Below are 9,277 nucleotides of genomic sequence, written 5' to 3' on the forward strand. Positions count from 1 at the left end.
ATTGCAGCATTATTCACATAGTCAACACATCCAAACAATCTTAATCTCTATCAATGGATGAACAGATAAAGAGAATGTGGCATATACACCATGGAATATTATTCAACCTTAAAAAAAATCCTGTCATGTGTGACCACATGGATGAAACTGGAGGACATTATGCTAGTGAAATAAGCCAGTCACAGAAGGACAAATACTTCATAACTTATTAAAGTATCTAAAATGGTTACATTCATAGAAGCAGAGAGTAGAAAGATGGTTGCCAGCAGCTGGGAAGAAAAGAAATGGGGAACTGATGCTCAATGGGTGCAAAGTTTCAGTTATGCAAGATGAACAAGTTCTAGAGATCTGTTGTACAGCATTGGGTTTATAGTTCACAATACTCTATGTGCACTGAAAAACTTCTTTAAGAGGGTAGGTTTTATGTGAAGTTTTCTTAACACGATAAAAAAACAAAACTAAAGACCAATATGCTTCATGAACACAGATATAAAAGTTCTAAACAAAATTTTAGCATACCAAATTCAACATTACATAAAATGGACAATATATCATGATCCAGTGGAGTTAATTCCAGGAATTCAAGGCTGGTTTTAACAATTGAAAATTAGTCAATATAATTCACCATATTAAAACCAAAATTTTAAAGAAAATTCATTTGATGTTGACAATTCCAACATCTATTCTTAACTAAAACCCCCAGCAAACTAAAAATAGAAGAAGACTTCCACAATCTGATAAAGGGTATTGATGGAAAAGTCTACAACTAACATCACGCTTAATAGTGAAAGACTGAGTGCTTTCCCTCTAAAATCAGGAAGGAGGTAAAGATGGTCTTGCTATTTTTATTCAACATTGCATTTAAGGTTATAGCCAATGTAATAAGGCAAGGAAAGGAATAAAAGGCATCAAGATTGGAAATGAAGGAGTAGAACTGTTTTGTTCTAAAGACATGATCACCTATGTAGCAAATATGGTGGAATCTTAAAAAAAAAAAAAAAAAGGCATGTTTGAGTTTAGCCAGGTTTCAGGATACAAGATAACTTATGCAAAAATTGGTTACATTTCTATATACTAAGAACAATTAGAAATTTAAATTTAATAAAGTGTATATGTATAGATACATCTAACAAAAATGTGCAAGTGTTGTACACTGAAAACTAGAAATCATTGCTGAGAAAAATTAAAGATCTAATTAAATGAAGAGATATGGCCTGTTCATTCATCAAAGACCCATACTGTTAACATGTCAGTTCTCCCCAAATTAATCTATAGATTCAATGTGGTCCCAATGAAAATCTTAGAAGGCTATGTAGAAATTGACAAAATATTTCTAATTTATTATCAAGTCACTGAGGTATTGACCACAATGCAGACAAACAGATCAAAAGAACAGAGCTGGGGGTCCAAAAATAGATACACACATAAAGAAAACTCACTTTTTTCCACCAATGCTGGATATCCTTAAGCAAAATCATAATAATAAAAATAATAACTTTGATTCATATTTTGGAACATATATAAAAATTAACTCAGAATGGGTCACAGATTTAAGTGGAAAAGCTAAATTGACAAAATATCTAGGAGAAAATCTCTGTGACCTTTGATTAGGCAAAGATTTATTGGATACAATACCAAAAGCATGATGCAAAAAAGAATAAATTAGTACAATGGACTTCATCAAAATTAAAATCTGCTGTTCAAAGAACATGGTTAACAGAATAAAAAGATAAGTCACAGACTGCTAGAAAATACTTCCAGATTACATGTATTATAAAAGAACTATGTCCAGAATATATACAGTACTTTTAAAACTCAAAAAAATTTTAAGAACCCAATTTTGAAAGAGAAAATGATTTGAACAGACCTTTCACCAAAGAAAATATACTGATGCCAAATAATCATATGAAAAGATCCAACAATATTAGTCAATGAGGAAATGCAAATTAAAACCACAGTGAAACACTACTACACACCTATTACAATTGTTAAAATGATCATCCATGTCTTACGCCTTCAGGGATGTGGAGGAATTAGAACTCTTATACATTACTTATACTGCCAGTGGGAATTAAAAATGGTACAACCACTTTGGAAAACAGTGAGACAATTTCCTAAGACACACACCTAACCATATAAACAACTCATTCTACTCCTAGATATGTAACTAAGTGAAAAGAAGGCATATGTTCATACAAAGACTTGTGTACAAATGTTCACAGCAGCTTTATTCATAACAGTCCCACACTGGGTCAGGTGGCTTATGCTTGTAATCCCTGCACATAGGAAGGCCAAGGCAGGATGCTCGGTTGAGAATAGGGGTTCAAGACCAGTCTGAGCAACACAGTGAGACCCTCGTCTCTACAAAAAAATTAAAAATTAGCTGGATGCAGTGGTATGTGCTTGGGAGGCTGAGACCAGAGGATTACTTGAGCCCAGGGTGCGGTGAGCTATGATCATGACACTGCTGTCCAGCCTGAGTGACAGCCTGAATAAGTAAATAAATAATAGCCTAAAACTGGAAACAACCCAAATGACCATTAACAGGTGAATGGATAAACAAATTATGGCATACATGCAATGAAATATGCTATGGTTTGACGCTGTATCCCGACCCAAATCTCATGTCGAATTTTAATTCCCAGTGTTGTAGGAGAGACCTGGTGGGAGGCGTTTGGATCATGGGGCAGATTTCTTGCCTTGCTGTTCGTGTGATAGTTCTCATGAGATCTAGTTGTTTAGAAGTGTGTAACACTTCCCCCTTTGCTCTCGCTCTCCTGCTGACCATGTGAAGAAGGTACTTGCTTCCCCTTTGCTTTCTGCCATAACTGTAAGTTTCTTGAGGACTCCCAGCCATGTGGAACTGTGAGTCAATTAAACCTCTTTTCTTTATAAATTACCCAGTCTCATTTAGTTCTTTACAGCAGTGTGAGAACAGACTAATACAGAAAATACTACTTAGCAATAAAAAGGAATGGACTATGGACACCTGAAAAAACATGGATGAATCATAAAATAATTATTCTGAGTTTTAAAAGCCAGACCAAAAGAATAAAATAAAAAATATACACTGTATGATTCCATATGTATAAAATTCCAAAAAAAACCCCAACTATTCATGGTGGCAGAAAGCAGACTATTGGTTGCCTGGGGATTGAGATGGGAGGCAAGGAAAGTGGAAGGCAGGATTGGGAAGGAGGGATAACATAGGGGCATGAGGAAGCTTTTGGGGTGATATGTTCATTTTCTTATTCATGGGCATATGTATATATCAAAGCGCATTAAGTTGTACACTTAAATATGTGCAGTTTATTGAATGTCAAATATATTTGACACTTATACACCTCAACAGAGCTACTTTTTAAGAATATGAAATAAGGTAGGAGGGGCATGAGCAATGAGGTATTACTTAATTGGTACAAAGTACACTATTGGGGTGATGGTGACATTGAAACCTAGACTTCAGTGCTAAACAATATATATATATATATTTTGAGACAGAGTCTTGCTGTGTTGCCCAGGCTGGAGTGCAGCGGCATGATCTTGGCTCACTGCAACCTCTGCCTCCTGAATTCAAGTGATTCTTGTGCCTTGGCCTCCCGAGTAGCTGGGATTACAGGCACCCACCACTACGCCCAAATAATTTTTGTATTTTCAATAGAGATGGGGTTTCACCATGTTGGCCAGTCTGGTCTTGAACTCCTCACCTCAGGTGATCCGCCGGCCTCAGCCTCCCATGGGGCTGGGATTACCGGGCCTGGCTAACTATATATTCTTGTACTGAAACTGCACCTGTCCCTCCTAAATGTATACAATTAAAAAAAAAAAACAGCCAAATTGTCACAAAATAAATTATTGTGTGGAGTGTTTCACTTTCCCATTTTTTTTTTCATTACAACAATACAGTGAGCTATATATCATGATTATTTTTATCATATTATTGTTTTACATTATTATTGTTCCCATGTAATCTATGATAAAACTGAGGCTCAACATATTACTTTGCTCAACGTCAGATAAGCTTTGGCAACAAACATGATATGGAATTCCTTAAAAGCAAATAAAATAAAAGATAGACCTCACTTCATTACGCTGGTCCTCAAGCATTTCCATTCCTGCTTTCTCACCCTCCCCGCTCATATCCCTAAGCAACTGTCACTCTAATTCAAGAGTGCCCATCATTCCCAATTCCCAATCCCCCTAGAAATGTGAGGTAACACCTCAATCTGCCCTGTCCAATGCAGTAGCCTCTAGCCATCTGTGCTACTGAGCAATAGAAATGTGGCTCATCCAAATTGAGAAGTGGTTTTATAAGATACAGCCCAGTTTCTGAAGATGTAAATAGCTCATTAATAATTTTTACATTGGCCAGGTGCAGTGGCTTGCACCTGTAATCCCAGCACTTTGGGAGGCCAAGGCGGGTGGATTACCTGAGGTCAGGAGTTCGAGACCAGCCTGGCCAACATGCTGAAATCCCATCTCTACTAAAAATACAAAAAAATGAGCTGGGCATGGTGATGAGTGCCTGTATTCCCAGCTACTTGGGAGGCTGAGGCAAGAGAATCGCTTGAATTCGAGACGCAGAGGTTGCAGTGAGCCAAGATTGTGCCACTGCACTCCAGCCTGGGTAACAGAGCAACACTCTGTCTCAAAAAATAAATAAATAAAAAAAAATATTTTTACATTGATTCTATGTTGAAATTATAATATTTCGCATATACTATGTTCAATAAAATATATTATCAAATTAATTTTACTTGCTTATTTTTACTTTTTCAATGTAATTCCTAGAACATTTTAAATTATACACGTGTCTTGTATTATCTTTCTGTCAGAAAGCACTGACTTAAATCCTACTGGGGAAAGCAATGTTATGCTTTTTGTTATGACAACTTCAGAAAATCATTAACTTGTGTTATAATCATGGTGCTATATAGCTTTGGTTTTGTAAAAGAGTGGAAGGCTCTAGGTAGGGTGCCATGGATAGAATCTTGTGGTGATAGTTGAAGAAAAATTGGCCTCGGCAGGGTAGCAGATGGTGATTAGGAAGAAAAAGGAGTGTAGCCAATCATGAACTCATAGTAGAGTGGTAGAAAAACTTTGATCCCAACTCTAAGATCAGTTTTGTAAGTCAAACCAGTTCTTGTGCCTTAGGGTACAAGCATATTTTGAGGTACAATGCTAGTGTTGTGATTTGTCACACTCCTGCGGCTGTTTGTGGCAGTCATGTAAGATGGAGCCAGCCCAGAGTAGTCTGGGCCCAATCAGCTGCTTATCTGTGCAACTATTACCAAAGCAAGATTTGGAGCAGCAGCTGCAGCTTTTGACTCTGTGGATTAAAATCTCAATCTCCCCGAAGCCTTGCCTCATGCCAAACTCCTGTGCACTATAATGCTCTCTCTTCTGCTCTTATTTCTCAGTCAGCTAGAGTTGGTGCCACATTGTTTGAAATTGGTGAGTGTCAATGAATCTTGGAAGCTTTTCTTGGGCCCATTGTCTAACTCTTCACCATAAGACAGGAAGGGGCATCAGTACCTACTGTACTGGCAAAATTGCTGCGTTTCAGTACATGGTAGGTAGTGTTCCATTTTCATCAATTATATTAAATCCAGCTCATGTAAATTGCTGTTGAAATTGCAAAGCAAAACAAATGTCACAAAAGGCAGAGCCAAGTTTTGCGGTTAAATTGTGCTCTCCCAGACTCTTCCCTCTGCAATGTCTTGGGCTGCCATGTGAACCACTTCCCTGGGTGTAATCTTTCCATCTTGATGGATATCTTCCTGTTGGAGCTGTCAAGTAGTCAATATATAACATCCCCTTTTATCATCTTCTGAATTTGGAATCAGTGGAAAAACAGATCCAGGAGTCAGACAAATGGTGAGAGAATGTGGCTTTTGATTAGAGGCCCAGAAATTTCCCTAATACTTCACTCATCAATGAAACACTCACCAAGTCACCAACAGAGCTGGACAGCAAAGGTCTACTCCAAACTGAGTGCAGGAACAAAAGGATCAGAGCCATGTCCTGTGGCATCCTCCAAAGACAAAGGGGTCCAACAAGGCACTGAAAATGCTCAGAAATGCCAACCAAACTCAAACCAAATTAATCTGCAGGAGTAAGGCATAGGGAAAAGGTGGGTTACCCTGGCAGAAGTCCCTCTGCATGAAAACATTAGGCCAGGGAAATGGATATTCCTCCTGACCTCTGCACTTATATAAGTGCATTCATCTGCATGTTCATGGTGGGTTTTTATAAACACATTTGTCAGGGTTTGGCATGTGGACCTATAAAATGTACTTTTCTGGATGCAAGTTCTATTCATTCACTCATTCCTAAAATATTTGGCCAGTGCCTGTTATAGGCTAGGCACAGGTCTAGGTGCTACTAGGTAAAGAAACAGACAAAAACCCTGCCTTCATGGAGATTATGTTTTTGGCAGAGAAGACTAAAAAAAATAAATAAGCAAATAAGTAAAACATATGGTACTACAGATGGTGAAAAGTGCTATTGAGAAAAAGAAAGCAAACAAGGGGTGAGTGTGGAAGTTGTGATATCAAAGTAACTAGGGAAGCCTCTCTGGGAAGGTAACATTAGAAGAAAGGCCCAACAGAGGTAGGAAAAGCAGCCCTGCAGATATTTAGGGAAAAAGTGCACCAAGCAGAGTGAACAGCAAGTGCAAAGGCCCTGAGGAAGGATGCTTGTTATGCTGGGGAAAATGCAGAGTCTAAAGTGGCTGGAACGGAATAATGAGCCAAGTTCACATATCATCTGTGTCTTCAGGGTTATGACATGTTCATGTCATGATACTCCTGCCTTTTTTGTTTGTGTTTTAAAATTCAGACTCAGCAGTTTTACTGCAACTCTGGTGCTCACAACTATCACGTTCCTCTGTACACACAGGCCATAAGCACACCCATTTCAGTAGTTCTGAGGCTGCCTCACCTTTGCTCAGAGCCTGAAAACTCCTGGTGGGAACAGCATCTCTCTTCATTACATTTCTCTGAATTCATCAGGTACCCAGCAAATGCCATTCAGAAAGCAAATTCTGAACATGTGTGTGGTGAAGGACACTCCTAGACTATTGCCTCAAGGATTTTCATGAAAAACCTGCCCCCCGTATGAGTTTTCCCAGCAGCAGTGGCTTCATTGAGAATATACGGCTGATCACTGGCATATTTAGTTCATACTTAGCACAGCCTTCTCCGACCATCTTACCTTGGGCTGCTGTAACAAGTGTCTACAGAATGGTTGGCTTAAACGACAAACATCTTTTTCTCACAGTTCTGTAGGCTGGGAAGTCCAAGAGTAAGGTATGGACAGATCTGATGTCTGGTAAGAGCCCAGCCCACTTCCTGGTTTGCAGGTGGCTGTCTTCTCATTGTATCTTCATATAGCAGAGAACAGAGAGAAAGAGCCTGTGTCTCTTCCTCTTTATATAAGGGCATTAATTCCATTCCTGAGTGCTCTACCTTCCTGACCTCATTACCTCCTCACCTCCAAATGCCATCACATTGGGGATTAGCCTTCAACACATGAATTTTGAGGTGATACAAGCATTTAGTCCAAAGTACCCACCTTTTTCCAATTTAGCTGCTGGCATTTGTATACATTAATGTCCACACCTCCTACTGCCCACTCCACCCCACCATTTATTCATTGGTTTCACAACTATTTATTGAGGGTGTATTAGAGGCTCTCAATGAATCAAATAGACTCCTGCCCTTGGGAGCTTATGTTCAAAAGGATAATACCTTCTTTGAAGGCAGGACTCTGTCTTAGTCACCATTATTCCCACGGCCCATAGCACAGTGCTTTCTTTGCCTAACATGCTCTATAAAAATATGCAAATCTTGAGACAAGTCACAAAGCAGAATTTTGTGGAACCAAAAATAAATGTGCTCATCTCTTTTATTCTTTAAATGGCTCATACAGACTAATTGGAATGGAGATGTGTATTTAACTCAATGCCTTCCTCTAAACTCAAGGTCCATTTATTTCCAAGATGGCATTTTGACCTGTGATAACTAAAGCCCCATATTGCAAAAATAATACTGTGGCAAGATGCTAGATCAGTCTAATTTTCTCCCTGCATTGTAAATCTTTAAAGCTATTGGGAGTGGGAGTTTAAGATGGTTGACCATTTAACGTGACTGTTTAATAAATTGCATTGCTAGTAAGCCATAGTCCTTAACCCCTCAAAATATCAGTATATCAAAATCTTCTATAGTGTTATCAAGGAGAAGAAAATAAATTTTGAGAATTTTCCTAAAGTGCTTGAATTAATATTATCTTTTTGTGGTCTAGGAAATTCTGCTAACAGCCCTGCTGCTTTTCCATTAAGGTTACAGTGAGACGAAGCGTGTGGCACACAGCTTCCATTTGTAGATCAATGGTGAAGGAGACAGATTTGTAGTTTTTATCAGCATTAGCAGGGCAAAGCACATTTGTTCACAGGTGTTAGGAGTCACCACTTGAATGAAAAGCTGGGCAGGGAAATTGTATTTGTCTAGTGAAAATGTAACTGAAGCATAAACACAGCCCACACCTTTGAGTGTGGCATTCTACAGTCTGCACTGCTTTTAACTCACATTGAAAAAATCTTGGCATTTTCTTTCCTTGAATTCATTCCTTAAATTGAATTAGCACATTTTAAATCCTTATGATTATCATTATTGACGGAATGATAGCATTTGGATCCGCAACAACCTTTTCATTGTTAATTGAGTGCTGAGAATGGGAGATGACATAGTTATTCTGATTTTTAAAAACTAGAAAATGGAACGTGTGAACAGTGGCATATGAAGCTCTTTGACAGACCTAGGGTTAGGACTCAAGGCATGTAATTCCAAAATCTTTGTTTAGTCCCTTAGGAAATAGCATCTCCTGAGTTTTGTCCTGTTGATTGTTTGGCAGGTCCCTTAGGAGACTAAATTTGCTGAAGAAAGGCAGCCTGGAGCAGGGTTAACAGTAGAAATTATCATTTTTTGAATCCACTGGCCTTGTAACATGGGAGAAATCTCCACTCCACCTTATACACACCATAATTTGTTGGAAAATTTATCTTAAAATTCAGCATTAAATTCAATTGATCGTTTGACCTACTGACTTTTAAGAACACATTTTTATCAGATGCTTTGTTAGACACTGTCAGATAATCAAAAATACTTCCACTGGTTTATAGGTTCCTCGAGAAGATGGGAGTATATTCTGATGTGCCATGAATTTATTTTTTTAGAAAAGGGTAAGAGAAAATACAATACTTGGAAAATAAATAAAA

The sequence above is a fragment of the Nomascus leucogenys genome, chromosome 4 (genome assembly GCF_006542625.1).
Source record: "Nomascus leucogenys isolate Asia chromosome 4, Asia_NLE_v1, whole genome shotgun sequence".
NCBI lineage: Eukaryota > Metazoa > Chordata > Mammalia > Primates > Hylobatidae > Nomascus > Nomascus leucogenys.